The sequence below is a fragment of the Littorina saxatilis genome, linkage group LG10 (assembly GCF_037325665.1).
Source record: "Littorina saxatilis isolate snail1 linkage group LG10, US_GU_Lsax_2.0, whole genome shotgun sequence".
In the NCBI taxonomy this organism is placed as follows: domain Eukaryota; kingdom Metazoa; phylum Mollusca; class Gastropoda; order Littorinimorpha; family Littorinidae; genus Littorina; species Littorina saxatilis.
This window is the reverse complement of record NC_090254.1, coordinates 35,879,183-35,906,483: the sequence shown is the minus strand read 5'-3', so window position 1 is coordinate 35,906,483 and position 27,301 is coordinate 35,879,183. Positions and strand designations below refer to the sequence as shown.

Below are 27,301 nucleotides of genomic sequence, written 5' to 3'. Positions count from 1 at the left end.
TAAGGCCGACAAACAGCCCCACAGTACAGGCCTCGGCACCACACAAGCGCACGCCGAAAAAAGAGAGATAAAAGGATCTGGCAGAAAGGCTACAGTGTGATTTTTAACTATATATCACCAGGTTGCAAAACTAGTTTTAGGAGCCGCAGGAATTGTCCGAAAACGTAGGTTTAAAAAAGAAAAGACTTCCAACGAAGAAAGAGCGTAAGAATTGCTTAAAAACTTTCGAGAAGAACAAAAAGTCAAGTGGAGAGCCGATCGTACAGCAGAAGAAGCGTAGAACCAAGGAAGCGTCTTTCGACACAAAACACTACTGAAACAAAATGGTTCGGTCAACAACAGTGGTCTTTCTTCTCGTCCTCGCCTCCGTTCTCTGCTCCACACACGCCAACTGGTATGGCAAGAGAGGTCAGTGCATCTTTCTTATTTTGTCACTTTTGTGTTCGTTTTGTGCGATATGTTTCTATTTCCCATAAAGCAGCAGGTCCGTGTTTACTGTGGTTTTTGAGCAATGTATTTGTATTTCAAAAAATGGAACCCATGTGAGTCCATTTTTACTGTGTGTTTTTTCGTTTTGTGCAATATATTTTTATTTGTTCTTGAGAAAAAGAACCCATGTGAGTCCGTTTCTACTGTGTGTTTTTTCGTTTTTGTGCAATATATTTCTATTTGTTCTTGAAAAAAAGAACCCATGTGAGTCCATTTCTACTGTGTGTTTTTTCGTTTTGTGCAATATATTTCTATTTCTTCTTGGAAAAAAAGAACCCATGTGAGTCCATTTATACTGTGAGTTTTTTCGTTTTGTGCAATATATTTCTATTTGTATTTCAAACAAAAGAACCCATGTGAGTCCATTTTTTATTGTGTGTTTTTCTGGTTGTGCAATATGTTTCTATTTCCCACATATGAGTTCATTTTTACTGTGCTTTTTTCGTTTTGTGCAATGCATTTGTATTTCCGAAAAAGGACCCAGTTTTGACTAGAATTAACTATGCTTCCTTTCATACTGTACTGCCTCTTACGATGAACTGAATGCCAGCCTGAACATCCTGCGCCTGTGCGTCTTTTGAGCTCGAAGGGCATCCGTTCGTCTCTCTATGTTTGTCCGTCGGTCAGTCTGTAGGTCGGTGTGTGTGTGTGTGTGGTGTGTGTGTGTGTGTGTGTGTTGTGTGTGTGTGTGTGTGTGTGTGTGTGTGTGTCGGTGTGTGTGTGTGTGTGTGTGTGCGTGCGTGCGTGCGTGCGGGTGCGTGCTTGCGTGCTTGTGCGTGCGTGCGTGCGTGTGTGTGCGTGTGTGTGTTTGTGACCGCACACGTGCTGCTTGACTGTAAATTGAGCTGGGGTGTATATTTAATTGGTGAGACATTCGTCTCTCAGGCATTAATCGAGTTTTATTTCTGGGTTTTATAAACAAATTTAAGAGAGTGTCCCGCAAGGTCATTCCATTGCTCATTTCTTTCCTTCTGTCTTCCTTTCTGTTCAACACCCGTCTTGCAATAAAGAATGTTCGTCCCCACGTTCGGCGAGAGATTTATTTCTCAGAGTCAACTTTGTGTGCAGACTCTCCTCGGTGTCCGAACACCCCCCCGTGTGTACACGCAAGCACAAGACCAAGTGCGCACGAAAAAGATCCTGTAATCCATGTCAGAGTTCGGTGGGTTATAGAAACACGAAAATACCCAGCATGCTTCCTCCGAAAACGGCGTATGGCTGCCTAAATGGCGGGGTAAAAAACGGTCATACACGTAAAATTCCACTCGTGCAAAAAACACGAGTGTACGTAGGAGTTTCAGCCCACGAACGCAGAAGAAGAAGAAGAAGAAGAAGAAGAAGAAGAAGAAGAAGCAATAAAGATTACAAAATATTTTATCCAACACAAAACCAGTTTCATGGGAAAGGAAGTACTTATAATATATATTTCATTTCTCTTTGATTAGGTTTTGATCTTGCATAAGCCTTTGTCCATCGGTGTAGATCAGGCGACATATACGTACACCGTTTTGTTGGTGGGTTTTTCATCCAACTTATTCCAGAAATATCACCTAATGCCCCGGTCTCACATAAAATTATACGATTTTTCGGAAGTGTCGGGGATAGTTAAGTCGGCTAGGTCGGAAGTGTCGGATGCAAATTTGGCTCCAAATTTCACTCCCGACCTGTCCTTACGACTGATCCGACCATGTAGCCGACAAGCAGACGACAACCACCCGACTTTAGGGCCGACAAATCCGACATGTGTCCAGACACTTCCGACTGCAGTAACGACAATTCCGACTGCAGTTACGACAGGCCCGGCTGAAAAACTTCCGAACAATAGCCGACTCTCACGACCAGTGTAACGACTAAACCGACTAGCTAACGACTGTCCTAACGACAAATCAGACTGCCCTTACGACTAATCCGAACGAAACTATGCTACCGACAAATCCGACCACCCTTACGAGTCTTCCGACTACCGTTACGACTAATCAGAATCGCCTTACGACTAAACCGACACGCTTACGACAACCACCCGACAAATTTCTATTCGTCTGAGTCGGGAGGCTCTTCCGACTGTTTGAAAATTTCAAAAGAGTCTGAAGGGCCTTCCGAACTATCCGACTTTTCAAAAACAAAATTGCTAATTCTCACGAACTCTCCGACCTCTTCCGACTTCCAGCCGACTACCTAAAGTCGGGTGACATTCGTAGATGTGAGACCGAGGCATAACGTAACAGGCTGACAGTATTGCGTATTTCAGTGCGCAATTTCCATCTGATCATACTGAAGACTCTCTCTCTCTCTCTCTCTCTATCGCTCCCGCGCATTGATTTGTATAAATCTAGTTTATCCTACTGGGGATCGCTTGTGTGGAATTTACTTCCATGTCAAACCCTTTCGAAAAAAAAAATGTTCGAAAATATCTTTGTCAAAAATAATTCTCTCCCTACACTTTAAAATCATAACTGTTACTGCATCACATCTTAATCATCATTTTATTAATCCATGAACCACGTTATTATAGCTAGTGTTTTTGTTAGTTTTAACCTGATTACAAATTCTTAGTTAATTAGTTATTCGTTTGGCTGTTTAAAACATGTTATATAAATATATAATTGTAATGTATAATGTCATGTATGTCTAAAAGGGACAGGTTGGAAGATTATGTATCGCCTAAAACCTTTATCCCTTTGTATTAAAGTTTTGAATCTGAATCTGAATCTGAATCTGAATCTGAATCTGAATCTCTCTCTCTCTCTCTCTCTCTCTCTCTCTCTCTCTCTCTCTCTCTCTCTCTCTCTCTCCTTTTTCCTTTTTCCTTTTTTCTTCCTTCTCTTTCGTGCGTCTCTGTGTGTCTCTGACTGAAGTTCTGTTTGTATGTCTGCCTTCTTATCTTCTCCTGTTCGCCTGTGTGTTCGTCTCTTTGTTCTCTTACATTAGATTCAGTTTCCGTTCTTTTCCCATCTAGTCATCCCTCCTCCACACCCCAATCCCGTGTCCACTTTCTCCCCTTCATTCCTTCTTCTTCACCTTTTTATTCCTCCTCCTCTTCCTCCAACTTTGTCTTCCTCTTCAGCTTCTTTTTCTTTAAAAAATAAAACTACAAAAAACTAACCTTTCTGGATTTTCCATTACAATCTTCCAGATTAGCTTGTGAAAAATGTTTCAAATTGTGTTTTTGCGCCTCGTTTCCTTGTCAAACTGTCCTTTTTTGGTTTCTTGTCTTTGTTTATTTTGTCTGTGTTTATTTTTTACAATTCTGCTAATGCTGTCTAAACTATCCAGCTTAGCCAGATCATCACTTGCTACAAGAAGCTGAACTAATTTAAATACTTGTGTAATTATTGAAAGTGAAGTTCACTTGCAAATGAACACCAAAAGAAAAAAAAGCTCAGCTGGACAGAAGAGAAAAACGCAAGTAAAACATCAAACTATGATACGGAAAGGTTAATTTTGGTAAATGCCAAAAGCTCAACCTCCTCAGCTTAGCAATATTGTTGTACCTTTCTGCCAACATAATTGTAAACACCGAAAAAAAGTGTGTCTTCCGTATCTGGGTTAAAATGTCTCTCTTTAGACAAACGTTCTGCCAAACTTCAAATGTTCATTTTTACGCGTGCAACCACGCACTTGCCCTTTTATTATGTAGAAAGCAGACAATAAACAAATAGCAAAAGACCAATCACTAGGACTCCCCAAAAACAAAGAAAACATGAGTATTTACCCAATAAATGTCCAAAATTGGGGGTTCTTACAAAGTTAGACATATAAACGAAACTAACAAGAACAACACAAAGAAAGATTATTTCGTAAACAACAGGCGACAATAAACAAATAGCCACACACACAAAATAAGGACTCCCAAAAGCATAGAAAACGTGAGTATTTACACAATGAATGTCAAAAATCAGCCGTCGAGATTGTATTCGCGTCTGAGATTTAACGATTAAACCAAAAGGGAAGACGAAAGTGTTACTCTTTAGAAAAGCAAAAGCATGGTACAAATACTTTGTTTAATCTTAAATGCAGGGCGAGGTCATTTGGCCAAAACTTGGGGGCACCTAAAAAGTTAGAAATATAAACCAAACTAACAAAAACAACCCAAAGAAAGATTATTTCGTCCAAAAAAAAAGGCGACAAACTACTCAATGCAGCATAAGTTTATGTCCTTTCGATAATAAAAAAACAAAAACAAAACTGTGTACACTCGATCGATGGCCGACTCCGCTCGCAATAGGATTGTATGTTGACGCTAATGATGCTTGCTCAATAAAAAAAAAATTCTACAGTAGCTGTTTGTCAACTTATTGAACAGTAATTATAAATGGCAAGGATGTGCGCTCGATCTCTGTTTCCTTCACCTGTGTTCAAGGAAAGAGAGAATGTTTTATGTCCTGCAGGCTAAATATTTCGCCTCTTAAAGGTCCTTGTCTACATTTTATACCGAAATCGCCATTTGACCATTAAAATGCAGAGTCTATTATCTTCAATTATCAACAATACACCCCCTTTCGATCAGGAAAGACGAAGCCAGTGTAGCCGTTTGAAAATTCATTGTAGTATTCCAGCGTAGTACTCATAGTAGGATATCCTTATTTGGAAACTGCAAAGCACAAAACTCCTCTCAAATCCCGTGCATTTCGTGCGTTTAAAAAAAAGCGTGGACAGCGCCCCAGTGTCAAACTGTTGCTGCACTTGTTTGGGCGTGGCTATAAGCATAGTGACATGAATTTGATTGGTCAGTATTTTTAGGCAAAGCACATGTTCTCAGCAAACAGAAAACAAAATATTGGAAGCGTGAGTCACGCTACCCAAAAATAAAATCTTTTTTTACATATATTTTTTGTTCTATAACTTTTTTCCCCCATGGTTCATTGATCATCTGACATAACTTTTTAGCGAAATCTAACCATAAGATGATTGAAAAAAAAGCAAAAATGTAGGCGACCACCTTTAAGGAAAAGATATGGGTTATATGATTTCAGTTTTACGCCCTCACGGCTTTAGACGAGATGCACACCCGTATGCGTGTTTAGGTGGTATCAGTCAGCCATCTGCAACTAAGGCAGAATGACCAAGATCTTTTACGTGCCATTGTGGTGACACGGGGGTGGGACATGGCTTCAGTCTCTGGGTCTGCACATAAAGTTGACCCGTGTCCGTCCCGGCCCGAATAATCATAAATGGCACGGATGTGCACTCGATCTCTGTTTCCTTCACCACTGAACACGTCCCAGTGCAAATAGATATACAGTCGAACCTGGCCATGGAGACCACCTGTCCATAAAGACCACCTGCCACTGGAGACCACCCTAAAGAATCCCCAACGGTTTTTACGATATAAATCACCTGTCTATAAACACCACCTGCCTGTCGAGACCAAAGACCACTCAATTTTGGTCCCAAGTAAGGGTTTCACCCGATGTCTTTTCTAACTCTAACAAGCTCGATCACTTCACATTCCACGGCAGAACATGATGTCATGCAATAATGGGCCATGGCAATCGTATTGTCTGACTGATCTCATCAGTGACACGTAAGCCCCTGGGCGTCTAGATCGCTGACTGCACTCGCTAGCCTGTGACGAGCGACTGTCGGTTCTCTTTGAATATGATAAGAGACTTGTCCTGTCCACGCCAAACAAACATCAATTGTTCGGATGAATAATGAGAGGATGTCGAACATCTTTTACCTGCGCTGGCATCAAAACCAAGCCAGTAACCTGCCTGAGGGATACGAAAAGAAAAAGATAAAGAAAAAAAAAAAACTTTTACACACGGCGATGGCCAGATATGCTTAATAAAGTGTGTGTGTGATGAGTGACATACGTTCCAGTGTTTCTGGGAAGTGGGGTGTTTGCCAAATGGCGACCCTGTCCATAAAGACCACCTGTCTAAAGAGACCACTTTAGCTCAGTCCCTTGGATGGTCTTTTTAGACAAGTTCCACTGTATGAAGTCTTTCTGGTATGTTTTCTCAAGTGACCGGAAGGGAAATGTCTCCGAACGTCTTTACCTCCCTTCTCATCTAAACTTTAGCTCAATCGGCAGCAGAGATCCGAGTTTGTTTGTTTGTTTGCTTAACGCCCAGCCGACCACGAAGGGCCATATCAGGGCGGTGCTGCTTTGAAATTTAACGTGCGCCACACACAAGACAGAAGTCGCAGCACATGCTTCATGTCTCACCCAGTCATATTATTCTGACACCGGACCAACCAGTCCTAGCACTAACCCCATTCCCGCAGTGGGGCACTGCGGTTATGAAATTAAAGGCCCCTCCTGTTTTTGGAACCGCAGGAGCTTTCTAGTTTGCTGTTAGGTAGATTTTTGGTTCCTCTTTCCTGTCATGCTCTCTTTTTCTTCATGAATTCTTTTCTTTTTTCTGCCTTCTTGCTCATTCACCTGTATTTTTTCCAAAAATCTTTTCTCTTGCCGCTTGTCTCGCGATTCATGTATAGTTTAATCTGTTAGTGTTCTGATGTAAGTCCAGCAGTAGATAGGTTAAGCCTATTTTAACATACTGGAAACTGGTAATCTTCCAGTAGGTATTAATTTAGTTTTACTAAAGCCTGCTGGGACACAAGTAATGGGTTAGTGCATTTGTAAACAGGAATCGCTTGACAAGTGGCCCCCTTCATCCCCCCTTTCCTCGTCCTGATATGGCTCTGCGTAGTCGGCTGGACGTTAAGCAACAAATAAACAAACAAACAAACTAACCCCATAATGCCAGACGCCAGGCGGAGCAGCCACTAGATTGCCAATTTTAAAGTCTTAGGTATGACCCGGCCGGGGTTCGAACCCACGACCTCCCGTTCACGGGGCGGACGCCTTACCACTAGGCCAACCGTGCCGGTCCAGAGATCCGAGTGCCGATGAACAAACAAAAAGACACACATAGTGAATAGAACAAAGAAAGTTACAAATAAAAAGCACGGTTTCGCTTCTGTTAAAAAAACAGTTAGAAAAATAAATCCGAGGATTTGTATGTCAAATGCCCAGTCTCATCCTTTTTTTATTAAAAAAAAAAAATCAAAAGCGCGACTCGCGTCTTTTCCAAAAGTTACAAAAATAATTCCAAGGATTTTTATGTCACATGCCCACTCTCATCCTTTTTTTATGAACCCAGCTAGGAGGACTAGTCCCTTTCGATCAAAGACAGTGGGAATTCCGCATCACTTTCCGAATATTGGCTTCCAGCGCGACCAGCAAGGTCCGTACGTTGTACAGAACGTAAAGCCAACATTCCCCTCTGTCCCAACAACCCCGTTTCTTAAAAGGGTCACGAGGAGAACGATCTGCGTCGTTACGATGAATCCAATCTTCTTAACATCTGGGTCCACCATCGCTCGTAATGACTTGAAAACAATGAAGTGAGCTTTTGTGACTGAGGAGGATTGGGGTCCCTCCAGAGCTTTCAACGAGCGAATGGAATTTTCGATCCACGCCTGTTGAAAGAGTCTGACAGAATCCCACGCATACCGGGACAATGTCAACTCCTTCACAACTACGCATGCGTCGAATCTGGACCCTGTGACCCGGCTTCCGGTCGATCTGATTCGAGCGATCCCGATCAAGTGCTTGCACGATAAATTATAGAAAGAGAACAGTTGAAAAAAAGGTGAAGGACAGGATTATGTGAACGTTTGACTTTAAAACTTTGATCTCTCTGTGACTATCCGGGGGGATGAGTGTTTAAAAAGGTAGGGGGGGGGGGGGAGGGCGACCAACACTGCACAGAAAATGTACTGTGTTCTGTGCCGTCAGTGCAGTCTCGATGTACACCAAGAGTGGGTCACTCTACGCTTGACTGTCGTGCAGTTAATTTCCACCTGCTTATGTCTCCCAGCGCACACGCACACACACACACCATGTCTGCACTGACTCAACGCAAAACAATCTCCAGCAGATTTACACATAAACTACATTGCCCAGCAAAATGACAGCTTATCCCCCCGTAGGAATTTCCATTAGTTTATGAGCTGCAAAAAAACCTCAAAAGTACCTTCGCAATTCGCCGTTATTTGGCAAACGTGCTTATCGGAATTCCGTGCAGCACAATCATGTGTTTCCGCCGCCATGTTTCACGACACGATTCGGGTTATGCGATGGCCGTGATATCTTAACTTGCAAGAAACAAGGAAAGTAAAATACATTTTACAGGATTACTCAAAGACTCTGTGCAGTAATCCACAGCTATCAAGGAACTTGTAACATTAATGCTTGAGCATACACGGAAAAAGGGGGCGGCTCGAGGAAAAACAAGAAACAAAATTCGTTCACTTTTTGGTTATTTCACAACTGGTGCAATGGTCTGCGCTTGTTAATAACAAATGTTTTCTTCATTGTAAATACTAAATGTTTACTTATTTTGGGAAACATTCCATTTCAGTCGAATCTGTGTCCTGTGTTAACATGCTCTGAGCTGATCAGTCTGATAGAAGTGATATTGCTGCCGAAATGTCAACACATCAAACCCAATCAATTGCGCAGAAAAGTGAAACATTCGGTCACTAACTAACTTAAATGCTTCACAGCATTAATCAATATTGAACAGTTCTAAGTTACACCGTCAAACCCAATCAACAGAATGACAAATCAAACCTCTGAAAAGTCAGGCCTGCGTCCCACAAAGGACCCTCGAGAATTGTGAGCGACAAAGCCATTGAAAGCAATCAAGGTGAAAGCAAAACTAGCACACAAAAGTAAACCGCACTCAAATCACAACAGAAGTCTTTTAAGACTCGAATTAAATGTAAAGGTATTTTGAGAGCCCTGTCTCTGGGGTCTACTCACACGAGAGGGCGTAAAGGTAGACGGACTGAGACTAGAAAACTGTTTAATCCTGACCTTGTTAAACTGTTTCACCCCGAATTACCTTGCTTGTCTAGTGGAAAGGTTGATTGTCCTGAAGTGCGTTTATTATGAAAGAATCAAGTCGCTTCAATCAAAACTGGAACTAAAAGATCGATTCTGAAAACCCGCCTAAACCGGTTAACCGAGACGGGTCAACATGTCCAACCTGGTTTTCTTTATTTTTTTATTTTTTTTATTTATTTGTTTGTTTGTTTGCTTGCTTAACGCCCAGCCGACCACGAAGGGCCATATCAGGGCGGATTTATCTATTTATATGGGAGATTTATATAGCACATTTTTTTAGTATGTATATACATAGGCTACACCACTACCTTCGTCTCAAAAATGTGAACGTGATGAAGTTTCAGAACCTTCTTTGTTTACAGTGATAGACCTGATTGTAAATGGTTTTAAGCATGGAAGTTACCATGTGACCTGAACAAGGAAACACACTTGCATCGGCCTCGAATAGCACTAAAACGCTGAAGAGACGATAAAACATTACCAGCCAACCAGCCAACCAGCCAACCCTCGTCTCGATTCTCAGTCAATCTAAAAACATGTCAGTCAAAACTTGACTCTATGTAAAAAGAAATTGCGTCACCTAAACGTTTCTTTGTGGCACCACGGCACACTATCTGTTTATCTTCATCTTCTTCTTCTGCGTTCCCGTTGCCATGCTACACTGTCAAGGTTGTTGACGTGACGAACTTTGCAGTTCGCCGCAGGGACTCGGCTGGGCCCCACAGTTTCTCCTTTAGGTCGACCATCTCCGGCCAGAATTCACTTCTCAGGCCCGCAAACGTTGGGCATGTCCGGAGAACATGCTTTGGGGTCTGCGTGCCTGTTCCACACAGGCATTCGTCCGTGTGGGAGATTTTCATTTGTACATGTGCGCTAGAAGCCGGCAGTGACCAGTCCGGAGCCTGAAGATGGTGACCTGTTAACATGTTGTGCTCTTGTGAGGCGTTCGATGTCATCATCTTCCGTGTGGATGCTCAAACGGTTCTTCCACTGGGTGTGGAGACAGCTCATGAGGATAGTCTTTGCTTCATGGAAGGAGAGGGGGGGGTCTGTCTGATTCAAGCTGCTACCTACTTTGGGGAGCCTGTCTGCCTCTTCATTTCCATACACTCCGCAGTGGGAGGGTATCCATTGTAGGGCTATGGTTGTTCTGGCGCTGAGTTGGAGCTCTCTTCTGATGTTAATCGACTCCATTGTCTCTTTTGTCTCCAGGTGACCGAGCAGACTTCTACAGCCTTCTGACGCAGCAGCGATTGGACACGATCGGGGCACGTGACATGAACGCTGAGGTGGCATTGGCTGCGATAGATCAGATCTTACAACTGTACCGTCAGCATAAAGCGGAGGCCAACCAGCTCAAAGAACGGGCATAATGCAGCAGTCTCTGTGCAACCGGTGAGTTACTTTCTTTGAATATTGTTTTTACATTTCTATCTACTATTTTACGTATTGCTTCGGCAATATCTACTAAATTATCATTTTTTATGCAGTGATAATCCTTGAAAGCCCAAAAGGCTAAATCATGAATACCAAATTCCTAATAAATTAAATAAAAATGAGAAAAATGAAACAAGTGTTCAACACTTAAAATCCAAGCTTTTCGATAAATTCGCACGTAACATCGAAATTATCTACACTGAAACAAAGACTCAATATCTATATATATAACCAAAATCCCGAAGCAAAATTAAACTGAAAAAGTTCTATTACTGTCCGATGATAACTGTTACCGCAACTCCTATGTTGCCTGTACGAAATATGTACACCTATACCTTTTACAAAGTCTGCTCAGCAAAAGGGTGTTATTAAAGTAATGTTAATATGCATTGCCCTCTCTCCCCCCATCCCGCCTTCCACAAAAGAATTTAAGTCACGCCTCATTCTACCGTCGTTACCAGATGTATGTCATCAAATGATACTGACGTCTTGGGTAGTCAAAGTATCGATATGGCAACATAAAAGACAATTGCGGTGCTCTCACACACACACACACACACACACACACACACGCGCGCGCGCACACACACGTACACACACACACACACACGCGCGCGCGCGCGCACACACACACGCACGCACACACACACACACACACACACACACACACACACACAGACAGACACACACACACACACACACACACACACACACACACACACACACACACACACACACACACACACACACACACACACACGCGCGTACGTGCGATTTGCTGTATGTCGCGAGAAAGTCTAACAAATGAGGGTATTTCAGTACGCGAACAGTTCGGATGAAATATATTTGCTATAATAATAAACGAGGGCAAGACCTTCCAAGCTATTAACTAATATCATTATGTAAATGACATCTCGACTTGAGCAGACGATTCTTGGACATCGCCATTGCGGACGACCCAAGATGCTTTGCGCGTACAATAATGACGTTGGATTTAGGGGCTGAATACAATTCGTCTCGGCCACAAACGTAACGCGAGTACACTGAGTCTACAGAGCAAAACATCCGTGCACGACTTTATACAGTAAAACCTGTTATTGACCCTAAGTTGGTAGGTCGGTCGTCTGAAAAGGGAGGGCGTCGTTCTTGGGAGGTTAGGTACAGTGTGAAAGGCATCCGTGCCGAGAAATTCGGTCGGCAAAAGGAGGGGGTCGTTATTGGGAGAGGTCGCTACGGGAGGTTCCACTGTGCCATAAAACAGACAAGTTACCCCAAAACAACAAATCGGTGTCTCCGTAGTTCAACATTTAATTAAATCAGGGATTAAATGGGGTGGTGGACTTGTTGTTGTGCCTCTTCTTTGTTAATCGATTCAGCTGTATAACAAGAAAACAAGTGGTCGCAGGACAAAAGTTAGCCAAAATATGAATGCGAACTGCAGATTATCGGAAACGAGGACCTGTATAATGAAGATCCTCTGAGACAAAATGTCTGCTTCTTCTCGACGTAGACTATAAAGGGTCTGGAGTCCGCTTTGTCTGTTAATGACCTTGTTTCCTTTCTTGCTGGCTTTATTTATGTGCTTGTATTTGCTTCACTTATTGTATTTCATTAGTTGCATGCCCGTTTATAGGACGTGATCATGCGAGAGCAAACGGAAGAGAGCAAATTTGACCCTGCACTTTAGTGATAAGTTCGTGTACCTAGAAACCTAACTGGTCGGAATAATGAATACTTGATCACAGAAGCCGTAAGTTGCCTGCTTCACGTCGTATGAACGCACCTAAAATGAATTCATCATCTTATTTTTAAAATAGTGTTTTATAAAAATAACAAAAATGTATAACTGAATGTATATATATATATGATAAAATTGACGTCATTAATCCTACAATTTCAAGGCATTATTCTTCTAGATCATGGCTTTGGTGTCCAAAATGACCCACCGATTCAATGAGAGTGAAAAAAACGATATCACGTTACAAGGAAAATTGTAAAAACAAATTGGTCTCCGACGATTGCACGCGTTTCTGCAGTGGGACTGCTCACGTTAAGCCTATCACGAGCTGTGCAAGGCCATCTGGCCGTCATCAGAGGAAGGTGTAAGAGACATGCAACCTGCAGTAAACCGTCTCCCCAGTGGCGTGCGGAATAGAAATAGTCAGATTGGTATAGGAGTTAATATGTGCTTAAAACTCCATTGAGAGCGATCAAACTCTGACCTTTATTCCCAACCGTCGGCAAACTCTGTCTGTCTGTCTGTCTGTCTTTCTGTCCATCTCTCTCTTAAAGTCACAGACCTTCCCGTGTAAACGATGCAGCTCACGGCAAACTCTGTCTGTCTGTCTGTCTGTCTTTCTGTCCATCTCTCTCTTAAAGTCACAGACCTTCCCGTGTAAACGATGCAGCTCACCATTTGACATCTGTCCAGGCTTTTACATGGGATCATACCATTCCTCCAGTTGGACACATACCAAAGATTAACAGCCTGGCTGCTGCCTGTGCACAGTGGCAATGTTTTGACGAACCAATTTCTCAAAGGGCAGTAGCTCATTTTAATCTGCTAAACTGATTCATCCAGAGGAACAAGTGTATGCTAGGATAGACCACAGGCGGAAGGTATCGTCCACTGGACTACTACTATCACAGAAAGACTACAAGGTACGTCACTCACCTTCGAGTCTTCTGTGTTCTTGGAGTCGCTTCCTGGGGAAAAATATTGTTCAAGACGGTTTGCCTCTTCCTACAGTCTGTGTAAGGTCAAATAATTGTTTGAATGATTGTTTGAACTGTATGTACCTTTAATTTTCAGCTTCCGTCCGCTGCAGGTTGTCATTAACCATCATTTGGACGAATCTTCGTTTGCGAGCCGCTAATATCCACTTTGCGTCAAATCATGCATCACTCTGCATAGGAAGCACCCAGTCTGTTGTTTCTTTGTATGTGTCTAAGTGGAAGTATAAAAGAAAGCCTAGGCTGATCTCAAATGGTAAAGCCTGTCCTTAACTGGGCGAAGTCGACTACGCGAAGCTGGCCGCACGACGCTTTATAGCATTGAGTTTTCGGTAAACAGACTTCTCGAAGTCGACTTCTGGCTCAATTAACAACGGGCTTTAACGGAACAGTTTTCACGGGAAGGACCGTGCCTTCACAGCCTGCTGCGGTCAAGGTCAGAGCCTTCACAGCCTGCTGCGGTCAAGGTCAGAGCCTTCAAACAACGGCAATAAACTGACGACTACCATGCATGGTTATGACATTTATCGGCGCCGACTGCCGTTCTTTGTCACTAATGAAACAGGGAAAAGACATTGAGGATCAAAACAGCCTCCAGAAGTAGAAGCTTAAGCCGCCAATCTCGACTGCCCGTTCAAGATAGCATTCCAGAACCCAGTTAATGCCAGGTACCCGTCGGTATGAGAAACCACAAACTTCATTATTATGACAGTGATATTCACAGATAAACATGACATTGGTAACCGCAGTACCCCGATCGGAACGATGGCTCCTCGAAAAAAAAGTAGTTCAAATAAAAAATCATTTTCTTTTCTTTGGTGACGAAAAAAAGTCAAAAGGGAGAAGTAAAAAGGCGCATGCGCATACCATCGACGATTTAAAAAAATCCATCCACGTAGAAATAGAGAATTAACCAACGGCCTTGGCAAAACACTTACATTGCATGTGCATATTCGGTCGTATGTCAAGAAATGCTTATACCAGTAGGAACTATAGGCGGCACCTACAACAATTCTTTTATTTGAATGCAATTGTCCCACTTAACGAAAGCGAAAAACGGTATCGTTTTTATAGACACACTTCCCGTGTTTGTGTGTGTGTGTGTGTGTGTGTGTGTGTGTGTGTGTGTGTGTGTGTGTGTGTGTGTGTGTGTGTGTGTGTGTGTGCGTGTGTGTGTGTGTGTGTGTGTGTGAGTGAATACGAATACGAATAAACTTTATTGTCATGAAATGTATGTGTGTGTGTGTGTGTGTGTGTGTGTGTGCATGTGTGTGTGTGTGTGTGTGTGTGTGTGTGTTTGTGTGTGTGTGAGTTTGTGTGTGTGTGTGTGTGTGTGTGTGTGTGTGCGTCCGTGCGTGCGTGCGTACGTGCGGGCGTGCCAACCATTCCAACTTCTTGCTGACACAAAACGGGATCCGTTTTACCATAGGGTAACCCTAATGTTCAGGAGCCAAAGAAAAGCACCCCTCTTGGAGTAATTGCTGACTTAGTTACAAACCCACCGCAGTAATACTGTTACAAACACATTTTTCTCTCGTGTCGCCTTTAATCCTGATTATTTTGGGTTTGTTCTTCTATTATTTTTTTCTTGAAAATCAGCTTGTGTTCCTGGCCTCTGAAGCAGCCCCGGCTTTACCAACTTATGATTGTAATCATTCCAGATTAGAACCGTCGCGGTATTTCTGACCATAAATCAAAGCTACAAAGAGATTGCATACGGAGCAACGATCGCATGGACAAACGACAGATGGCAACGTACAAGTCCATTAATAATGTATCAGCTGCTAATAACCTGAAGCATATAACGTCCCAAGAAAGCCCCGCTAGCGCATAACAACAGCTACGTCGTACGCTGTTGTATGTCGAAGATAATGGTGGCGGACATAGCCTTCTGCAAAGGCTTACAAAGGCTCACAAAGGCACTTACTAAACTGTTCACCTGGTTGATTTAATGAAAACTTTCAACCAACTTTCGAGCGATTTTTGTCGGAACTTAATTAGGTTGGCTGAAGGGCTCCAATTGACACTTACTTAGGGGTCACACCTGTTACGTATTTGACAGAACTGTTCATGTCTAAGATAACTACAATTATTTACTATGGTACAAAGTGCGTACGCAGGTTTAAGAATTTTAATAACAAGCAAGGTATGTTTATACAGTCACTGACCTTCGATCCAGCGGAACACTTATAATACAGAAAATAAACTTATCAGACAAATTGTCAAGAAGCTCGTTCGGAAGACATGCAGGATTAGATTTCATAGATTGTTTCGATGGAACTGTAAGAGGTCTACTTTGATGTTTTGTGTTCAGTTTGGCAAGGAGAATTCCACCAAAGTACCGTATGGTCTGGAGAAGGAGCAATTCTCCCAACTCCATATATAACCAAAAGAAAAGTGCAAATGCCCAAACACAATCGTTCTCTTTTCTTCTCTTTGTGGTTTTCTGTTTTTTCATCTTTTCGTCCTTACTTCTGTACATTTTTTTCTTTCTTTCTTTCTTTCTTTCTCTCTTGCGTTCTTTCATTCTGTCTTTCTGTCTTTCTTTCCTTTTTTCCCTTTCTAATATTTGTCCTTTCTCCCTTTTTTTTAATTTTTATTTTATATTTTTTTTAGACATTATAAATCCCGTCACCATATTATTCTATATAGAGATTCGTTACAACGGCACACAGATGTATATAAATAATTTACTCACACTGCAATATTCTCTTCCTTTCTCCGTTCATCTTGCTTCATGTGTGTGAAGAATACTCTTGGAGGCGAAAAACTAAAAGAACTGAAAACAGCAGGGGCAGGGAGGGCGACGTTAATTGATAGAAAGGGAAATGTGGACCCGTAAACGCCATTTCTGTGTCTTGTTTGAGCCGATTAGCTTGATTTTACAGCCTCCGTCTTCGTACTTAAAGACACAGTGCCTCCTACACGCAATATTGTACTGTCATGTGGCTAAAAGACACACTTCAGGCGAATAAAAATGGAAAGAAAAATGTGGGTACCCCCCTCCATAAACGCCATTTCTGAGTCTTGTTTGAGCCGATTAGCTTGATTTTACAGCCTCCGTCTTCGTACTTAAAGACACAGTGCCTCCTACACGCAATATTGTACTGTCATGTGGCTAAAAGACACACTTCAGGCGAATAAAAATGGAAAGAAAAATGTGGGTACCCCCCTCCATAAACGCCATTTCTGAGTCTTGTTTGAGCCGATTAGCTTGATTTTACAGCCTCCGTCTTCGTACTTAAAGACACAGTGCCTCCTACACGCAATATTGTACTGTCATGTGGCTAAAAGACACACTTCAGGCGTATAAAAATGGAAAGAAAAATGTGGGTACCCCCCTCCATAAACGCCATTTCTGGGTCTTGTTTGAGCCGATTAGCTTGATTTTATAGGCGCTGTCGTAGTACTTAAAGACACACTCTCTCCTGCACGCAATATTGTACAGTCCTTTGGTTAAAAGAAACATTTCAGGCAGACAATATCACTTGAAGTAGCCTACTCTGGAATGAAAAATTAGGGTAACCCACCCCCCCCCCCCCCAACTCCACAAACGCCATTTCTGTGTCTTGTTTGAGCCGATTAGCCTAGCCGCTGTCATCGTACTTCTTAAAGACACACTCCTTCCTACTCGCTGAAGTGATTACGTGTCACTTTCACTCTGAGTTTCTTGTGAAAAAGGTCATGTCAAACGGCGGAACTGTTATTGGGTGGCTCTGTTGTTGTTGGTGTTGTTGTTGTTGTTGTTGTTGTTGTTGTTGTTGTTGTTGTCGTCGTTGTTGCGTGTTTGAAGTGATAGTCTTGCCACCTTCGTTTTTCATCAGTCTTAAAATATAATTCTGTAAAGAAACGGTACTGAGGTTTCGCCGCACATTTAGAAAAGGTTTTTAAGAAAATGATTCGTTGCAAGGAACAAATCTTTAAACGCGGTAAGGTCCAACCCGTTTTCAGCTCTGAACCTAGCACACCGTGTTTTAACTCTTGAGACTAAAAGTGGTTTACCGTGGCTTTTAGAAACACGTTTTGAAACTGGAAGAAACGACGATTCAAAATTAACGGTTGTTCGTTACAGAACTCTTGAAAGTATTGTAAGCATAATTATATTTAATTCAAACGCCTCATGACAGAAAGACTTTCATCAGTGCAAAATTTAAAAAAATGTGACCTATTCCGCACGATTGTACAGTTGGCTGAAAGACACACTTCAGGCGGACACTTAAAGTACTCCGGAATGAAAAATTAGGGTACCCGGACCAACCCCCACCCACCCCCATCCCCTGGTCTAGTGTCTATAAAGGAACCTAATTTCATCTCATGTGACCCATAATGTCTGCCGCCACAGACCTTATCTTTGCAGGATTTTGAATAAAATAAGAGCATCCCTCAGCCTGAAAACAAAACAAAATGCATATAGGCATGATGACCGGCACGGGTGGCCTGGTGGTAAGGCGTCCGCCCCGTGATCGGGAGGTCGTGGGTTCGAACCCCGGCCGGGTCATACCTAAGACTTTAAAATTGGCAATCTAGTGGCTGCTCCGCCTGGCGTCTGGCATTATGGGGTTAGTGCTAGGACTGGGTGAGACATGAAGCCTGTGCTGCGACTTCTGTCTTGTGTGTGGCGCACGTTATATGTCAAAGCAGCACCGCCCTGATATGGCCCTTCGTGGTGAACTGGGCGTTAAGCAAGCAAACAAACAAACAAACAAACAAACACATTCTATGTAAACGCGTGGACAGATCTGAGGTGGCTGCCATTATTGCCACTACAGGAAGGACTGTATTTATTGTGTCAGCATTTGGGGAAATGGGGACATTAGACGCACAACTCACTTTCACACTTTTGCATGATAAGGCAAGATCAACGGAAAAAGGAAGAGAGTATTGCAGTGTGTGCACATTATTTATATATATCTTAGCATGACAAGGGTGCCTTAGTAACGAATCTCTATATAGAATAATATGGTGACGTCGGGAGTGCTATATAAGAGCAGTCGGCAGGTGACACATTACTAATATTTTCATTTTGAGCTTTTTTGACTCTACGTAGTCAAATCTATCCACGGACCAAATGGTTTGACGAAATTGCAAAACGTGGACAAGTTATTGTGCTTACAACTCTGCATCCCTCGTCTATAGTGTCTTTAATAGCCAGTGCTTTGTAAGTCAGTTAAATTCGTAGAAACCTGTGTGCGAAGCCACTGTGCGTATAGAACCTTGATACTTTCTGCGTGTGATTTTTTTCCATGTGAATAGGAATCTTTGGCTCTAATTCAAGACCTTTAAAAACTCTATTTTCATCCGGGGTTTTTCAAAAATGTGGCCATACAAGCAAGAAGTACTAGGCTATGTGATGGTTTAAAAGGAAGTAAGCTGAATTATACACTTTCAAAAAAAGGTAAAATGTCAGTGACCTTGCCCTTTACTTGATATAACCAATTCATTCAGTAACTTTCTTTTTATCCCTTTTTTGCTTTCTTTGGTAAGGCCGCCGTTTAAGTTGCAACGGAACACATCAAATTCATAAACAACGTCACGAAAACACACACACACACACACACACACACACACACACACACACACACACACACACACACACACACACACACATACACAACAAGGACCAAACAGAAGGAAAACACGTCTCAGCTAAACAGGCAAATGAAAAATGGCGGATTATGTGTCTACTGTTTTTTGTACAAAGCTGAAAAAGAGAAAACCATGGAGACAGACAAAAATTGCGTAAGGTCAGATTACCCCGTCTGCTTGTTGATAGTTCGGACAAAGCTGTTGCCTTAGTTATTTTAAAATCAGTGTCTTCTTCGTGTCAGATTTGTTTGAATTCCAGTTCTTTCGAATTCTTTGTGTTCTTTTTTTGTGCTGTTCTCCTCGTGTGACGTGACTTTTTTGTTTGACTGTTGGTTTTCTTGTGTGTTTGTCTGTCTGCCTATCTGTTTGTTTATTGTTCGCTTGTTTGTTTGTTTTTTGGCTTGTTGATTTGTTGGCTATTTTGTTTGGAGAGAGAGATATGTAAGTTTTACGCTCTCACGGAAAAGCCATTTAAGAGCATGTCTTTCCTGGGAGAGCGTAACACTGAGATTTCTCTCTCTCTAAACAAATAATCAACAAATCAACAAGCCAACAAACATACAAGCAAGCAAACAAACAATCAAACGAACAATAAACAAACAGCCAGACAGACAGACAGACTCAGATAGGCAGACAGACAGACAAGCCTTTGTCACTGACTGACATATTCACAATGAAAACAGCTGATTAGGAACAAAAATCTCCTTGTGTCAAACAACATTTTAATTCACCTCGCATATGCCGTTCGCAACAACAGACAATGAAAACATTTCACAACGTTAAAAATATCATGTTTTCCCTTTTCATCGTCTTATTCGAGTGAAACAAAAGACACGAAACTGTTTGACAGAAAAAGATATCCAGTCAAAAGTTTCCCTGGAAAACAAATTACCCAGGACATTTTTGGGAGTCTGGGATGTCGTCCCAAAGGCCACGTAGAAACCAAGGAAGCAGAAAAAGAAAGGAAAAGAAAACACACAGAAGAACTAGAAAAAGCAACACACAAATATACCCAGGGAAACATCGACTGAAACGTGTTAGCGCCATCCAATTCAATGGCTAGTGTTTCGTCGCCAATAAACTGCGAATACGCCTATCAAATTTAAAACAAATCTTGTTTTAGTTTCCGCGGCGAAAGGATCTCGGCTTGTTTGTGCTAATGAAGGGACACCACTCCCGCGAGACCGGAAATAAGGAAGGGAGATCACCCAGGTGACAAGCGGAAACATTGTTAAGGTCACTAAGCTGTCCTGGCTTATCGTTCTTGCTTGTAGGGAAAGGGGACGCGCTGTGTTTTAATCGATCAACCCTTCTTAGGAATTAAACTCTTTCAACAGATCACCTCTCCTATTTGTTTTGTTTTCTTCTGCTGTCTTGTGTTTGATATTGTGTTTTTTCCGTTCGGCTCTTTGTTGTCGTTGATGTTGTCTGCTTTTTAGTGTAGTCTCATACGATCTTAAAGGGATAGTGTCCACAGAGAAGTGATGTCTGTCATGTGCTAAACATAGGTACCAATTGGAATGATTACAAAGGGCGCAAAAGGAAGGTCACGTGATTAGTTCGTTAGCTGGAGTAATGAAAGTTCTAGTGCAATCCTGCGTATTGTGTAGGTAGTGTCGTCGGTACGAAAGAGTGAACACACATACACCAACGGTGACCTAAAACTATTTCTTTCGCAAGGATTTAGTTTTAAATTGAAACAACACTTCAGACTAGGAACTAAAGGGTTGTAAATTCAGGGAAGTTGTTCTGCTGCAATCTCAGCCTCTGTATTCGCATCACTTGCCCTTTCAAGCATTCACAATCTTTTGAGTTGTCATTCGAGATATGGAATAAACTTTAATGATGCGTTTTGTCTACATGGGGTTGAGAAGAACACATATCAGCTTGGCCATTTTAAAAACGGAAGTGTCAGCTAAAGGGAGACACAATGTCAGTCGAAAGTATGCCTTTTCTGCAATCAACGACATAAATGACCAAATCATGCTCACATTTAGAGCTCATTCTGGCAATTAAGGTCACTTGAGTCGTTCTTTACATTTAGGTAGGGATATCCATCGGAAACAAATACTGGCATTGGATTGTGACATTTGAGTACTAAAGTATTCACGAATGGAAATATTTCTGTTTTTGACATTATACACACCGGAACAGGATGGGAAAAAAGAAAAAAGACTGCCTGTCAAAGCAAAGTGAGTCAGTCTGGTCTGGTCTGGACTGGTCTGGTCTGGTCTGGTCTGGTCTGGTCTGGTATGGTTTGGTCTGGTTTGGTCTCTCTCTCTCTCTCTCTCTCTCTCTCTCTCTCTCTCTCTCTCTCTCTCTCTCTCTCTCTCTCTCTCTCTCTCTCTCAATCTACCTCACACCCACGCACACACCATAGAGGGGGAGGCTGGAGAAAGATCTAGAGATAAGCAACATGTGTAACACTAATACATTCTCAGCGAAAGGATTTGCCCCCATAAAAAGTGCAATTTCATTCAGAAAAAGAAACTTATGCAACAGCTTAAAAAAGAAAATGTAATCAACTGTGTCGAGATAGGCCTGTTAATCAAGAAATGGACATTACTTGCCCTTAATCCTCAATATTCAAGGACCAAAACCACAGGCACAGCAATCGAGTGAACATCAAACGTTTGTGACTTTTCACATATCGAGTGAACATCAAACGTTCGAGACTTTTCACATATCGAGTGAACATCAAACGTTCGTGACTTTTCACATATCGAGTGAACATCAAACGATCGTGACTTGTCACATATCGAATGAACATCGAACGTTCGAGACTTTTCACATATCGAGTGAACATCAAACGTTCGTGACTTTTCACATATCGAGTGAACATCAAACGATCGTGACTTGTCACATATCGAATGAACATCGAACGTTCGAGACTTTTCACATATCGAGTGAACATCAAACGTTCGTGACTTTTCACATATCGAGTGAACATCGAACGTTCGAGGCTTTTCACATATCGAGTGAACATCAAACGTTCGTGACTTTTCACATATCGAGTGAACATCGAACTTTTCACATATCATATTCAAACTCAATTTTCTTGTTAATTGATTCTAACGCTACAGGAATAGATTAATGTCCTCTGGAATCCCATGAAACATCGTTCATGACTTTTTCAGCTTTTCAACTATGCTGTCGTTGATTTAGATATGGAGAAATAGAATACCAAACAAAAAGCGTTTGAAAAGATCTTCACAAAAGCCTACTTTGCCTGTTTCCCTCACATTCTTCCTACAAATCTACTTCCATCCACAGAACTCAAGCTTAAAAGTATTGAATTAAAATGCTTCCAATACCTATGTTCCCTTTAGAGTGATGATATGGCGGTCTTAATTCCTGTATTGCAAAGCACTCATGTTCGTGTGTATATGTGTTAATTGTCAATCGAAACCTTGGAATTAATGTTATGGAATTAAGGTCAGACATAAGCTAGCAATTAATATTGAAAGAAGCAAACAAGACAACTAGAACGTGTGCTGGAAGAGCGCACTGGTTGTAAGAAGACGAGAGAAAAAACATAAAGAAAGACAGAATATTAGAGAAAGGAAAAAAAAGGACAGCGCATTAAAGACAGATAAGAACAAAAAGAAAAAGATAACAAAATCCTATTTCAATTCGTCGAAAATGTTGCCATCATTTCAGCAGAAAGTTGACGTCAAGGACTGAATTAAACAAAAAATGATGAAACTTGTTGGACCATTTTTTTGGCAAATCTGCTGACGAAAATAAAAATCCCCTCCCTGTAATGCCAAATAAAATGCTGCACATATACATCTACGCGAAATATGCCGTTCACACAATGTTGAGATGGGAAGGCAAGCACAAAAGTAATATCACAAAAAGGTACAATGAAATATTGTGATACTTCAGGGGAAAAACAACACACACACACACACACACACACACATACACACACACACACACACACACACACGCATGCACGCACATACACACACACACACACACACGCACGCACGCACGCATGCACGCACACACACACACACACACACACACATACACACAGATCTTTCTTTCTTTATTTATTTGGTGTTTTACGTCGTTTTCAACCACGAAGGTTATATCTCGACGGGGGAAGGGGGGAGATGGGATAGAGCCAAAAAGAAAAGTGATTGATCAGTTCTAAGTGTAGGCAACAAAGGAAGGAGAGTTGGGATGGGGTATGGGTTTGAAGAAAACACAAGGGGGGGGGGGGGGCGTTGTGGGGGCGGGAAGGAGTGGGAGCTAATGCGCGTAAAATCCCATGGGATGTTTGCATTGTTACATCGTGAAATCACGTTAACGTGAATGAATGCGACCTGGTTGCAGCGTTGTGTTGTGGTTGTGCACTACCTTCCTTGTCGCGCAACTGTTTTTAACAGGATTGCGCCATCCTTTCAATCTTTGTTTGTATTCTACCTGTTTTATGTAACCGGCCTTTGATTTTACTTCAACGTCAGTATTCTCTTATTTCATTATTATACTTTATTTTATTGCTTTCACGTTATTATATTATCTGTATTTTTAGTGTTTTTCCCTTCATTTCATTGTATTTATTCCAATGGGTAGTGCCGAACTGTATGGTAGTTCGCTTTCCCCGGTGAGAAAGCAGCCCTAAATTCCATAAGGGTAACCTCACTGGACTATATGAAATCTTCTCCTTCTCCTTATCCTTATTTTATAGTTGCATTGCTTAGTTGAAGAGTCAAGGTCTCGCAGTAGCTCTTATTCTACTTTGAGCATCATTTGTGTCCGTCTCGCAATTTTTTTAATTTATTTATTTTTTTTGCTTAACGCCCAGCCGACCACGTAGGGCCATATCAGGGCGGTGCTGCTTTGACATACAACGTGCGCCACACACAAGACAGAAGTCGCAGCACAGGCTTCATGTCTCACCCAGTCACATTATTCTGACACCGGACCAACCAGTCCTAGCACTAACCCCATAATGCCAGACGCCAGGCGGAGCAGCCACTAGATTGCCAATTTTAAAGTCTTAGGTATGACCCGGCCGGGGTTCGAACCCACGACCTCCCGCTCACGGGGCGGACGCCTTACCACTAGGCCAACCGTGCCGGTCCGTCTCACAACGTTCGACATGTTTGACCATATCCATCCCATGTATCATTACATTTCAAGCTTAGCATTAAGTTACCGTTTTGTTGACATACTTTTCTTCTTGTTGCAGGTGAGGAAGCCATGTGATGCGGGTTTTAACAGCGAGACATTTCTACGTCACAGGGGAAGGTAGCAGCTGACGTCATTACCACCTGCGTCATAAAATCGATCCTCATATTTATGATAATAGCTTCGGGAAATTCACAACTGAAACAGTGGAAAGTTTTACATGTTTTCTTTGCACTCTCCTTCCGCTGCACAAGAATATTTTAACGCATGAAAATCAAGAAACCGAGCTATCTAGAGTTCAAGGTTCCAGGCTCAGGGTTTGATTTTTATTATATTGGGCCCGCTTTAGACATGGGAGATGAAGGGGCTAACATGCATCCCAATACATGTACCAAACGTCTCTTCTAAAATTCTGAAAAGCCAATAAGGGCCGCAAAGTTTCAGTTTCAACGATGCAGTTTCCAACTGCTTGATTTCAGAGTTCTAGGACAGTGCAAATCACAACTCTTTCCCCATACTTTTCTGTGACAGAAATCTTCAAAAATCGTCAAAACCCAGGGTAGCAATGAAAAGATTCGCATTGGCCAACACAGTGTGTAGCTATGTGTAGTTAGGAAGCTGCGTTGAAAAAGACAGCAAGCCTGAAAGTGATGTTGTTTTTTTCCCCAAAAGATTGTGAGTGAACATTGTCCTTGAGCTTTTAACCCATACTAGATTGTCAATTGTCCAAATTGTTGCGTTTGTGAATTAACATTTTGACATTTACCAGTCCCACTCCCAACCCCTCCTCTGTTTCTGTTTGTAAAAAAAAGATATGGACATGGTTCTACTTTAGGCCACTAGTGATGACATTTTCGTGTTGTCCAAATGCATTTTGTGTTCATAGATTCTGAGTCATCCTTGCACTCTGTTTGTTTTTTTCTTTTGTTGCGAAAGGTAGGTAGGTCTCTTTTGCAATTGGTAACAGTAGATTGAAAAAGAGATTTTCGAAAAAAGAGCAAATAATTATTAAACGTCATAAAGGATTACATATGCGGTATGATGACGAAACTTTGTTCAACAGCACTCTTAAAATTCTTTCGAGCACATGATTGTCGTGATAAAAGGAGCTTATGAAATGTGTAGTATGACGTTGAACTCATGACGTTTCATATTTTATGACGTTTCATGTCTCATGACGTGGAAGCCTGCGTATCACGTGGTTCCTAACTGACCTCACTAACTCTGCTGTTGTGAATAAAAATCTTTAAAAAAAATCCTCTACGTTCTCTTAACGTTTCTTTCAAAACTGTCTACGCCGTTCAAATTGTTATTAATTTCTTTTTGTCCACGGTCTCTGTCTGTCTTTTAATCGTTCTACCTATCTGTGTGTGTGTGTGTGTGTGTGTGTGTGTGTGTGTGTGTGTGTGTGTGTGTGTGTGTGTGTGTGTGTGTGTGTGTGTCTCTCTCTCTCTCTCTCTAGCTCTCTCTCTCTCTCTCTCTCTCTGTCTCTCTCTCTGTCTCTCTCTCTCTCTCTCTCTCTCTCTCTCTCTCTCTCTCTCTCTTCTTAACAGGCTGCGTAACTGTTCTTTTTATTCGTGGACACACACACACACACACACACACACACACACACACACACACACACACGCACACACACACACACACACACACACATACACAGACACACACACACGCACTCATTTACTTTTATCTTCAACCAGACGAACTTCTTAAACAGAACACACACAAACTCTCCTAGACGCCGAACAAATTTCTTGGTACTGAATCTGTCGACCCTCAGAAGAGAAAGAAAGTGACCACAAAAACGAAAAGTGTACTACCTAGTAAATTGAAGACAAAAAAATGAAACTATCCAAAATAAAATAAAAAGAATAAAGCAAAGTTAAATAAACTAAATAAAATAGCAGACGGGGGCAAAAAAAAAGTATAAACAGACAGAAAGAATACAGATCAAGATGAAAAACTTACCGCAAGAACTAACAAGAAGCTAAAATGTTGTTGGAATGACATTGTAAAGCAACAAAAATTGCGTTTACTCTCATTCTCCCTTTCTCGGTGTCTTTCTTTTTATCGTCTGGTTTCCATTCAGGAGTGCCCAATCCTCCATTCTTAGCCTAACAAAAGCATTTCAGTGCAACAATTCACTGAAATAGCAAGAAAGATAAAGTCCAAATACATTTTACAGCAGAGAAAAGAAGTCGCCGCCACAAATGTCGCAATGTTATACTACCTCCCCAAAAAAGGAGAATAGGATGTTCCTCTTATTAAGGAATTTCTCAAAAGAGTACTTTGATTGCCTTTGTCCTGCTTTGTGGATTTTATTAATCTGTGGCGGTTGTGGGTGGTGGTGTGGAGGGGCTCCAAATATATTTTCAAAAAGTGAGAGGGAAAATAGAAATAAAGGTATCTTCTTCTTCATTTGGTGTTTAACGTCGTTTTCAACCACGAAGGTTATATCGCGACGGGGAAAGGGGGGAAGATGGGATAGAGCCACTTGTTAATTGTTTCTTGTTCACAAAAGCACTAATCAAAAAATTGCTCCAGGGGCTTACTGGGAGAATGCAAGTTTCCAGTACAAAGGACTTAACATTTCTTACATACTGCTTGACTAAAATCTTTACAAACATTGACTATATTCTATACAAGAAACACTTAACAAGGGTAAATGGAGAAACAGAATCCGTTAGTCGCCTCTTACGACATGCTGGGGAGCATCGGGTAAATTCTTCCCCCTAACCCGCGGGGGGAAATAAAGGTATAGCTGCGTGTACTCAAAACTTAAGATTAACATTTTCATTTGCAATTTGTCTTCGTCTAATCTCATAATTTCTATTTTTTCTAAAGACCTACATCTATTGGCGTCTCTACATTTAATAACCAAAGAAAGTGACATGTTTCATAAACAATTGAGACATCTTAAACTTGAATCTGAACACAACGGACAATGTTAAAAAAAAATATTCTTGTTCATCCAAATTGCCGCAAAAAACGCAATTACGTGCTGTTACACAATCACTGTACCTTTTTCAAATTCCATTAGTTGGGAAA

General features: G+C 41.6%; 1 protein-coding gene and 2 long non-coding RNA genes across 3 annotated transcripts in view; 1 reads left to right on the top strand and 2 right to left on the bottom strand.

Moving 5' to 3' along the window:
• Nucleotides 1-25,508, top strand: LOC138978686 (uncharacterized). The gene is made up of 3 exons (XR_011459764.1): nt 1-408; nt 10,565-10,747; nt 24,312-25,508. It is a non-coding gene; the product is annotated as an uncharacterized lncRNA (long non-coding RNA).
• The window catches only part of LOC138978690 (uncharacterized), a 422,724-nt gene that overhangs the window by 49,333 nt on the left and 346,090 nt on the right, over nt 1-27,301 (bottom strand). The gene's annotated exons all lie outside the window — the stretch shown is intronic.
• The window catches only part of LOC138978685 (H(+)/Cl(-) exchange transporter 6-like), a 59,797-nt gene that overhangs the window by 13,727 nt on the left and 18,769 nt on the right, over nt 1-27,301 (bottom strand). The window lies entirely within an intron of this gene.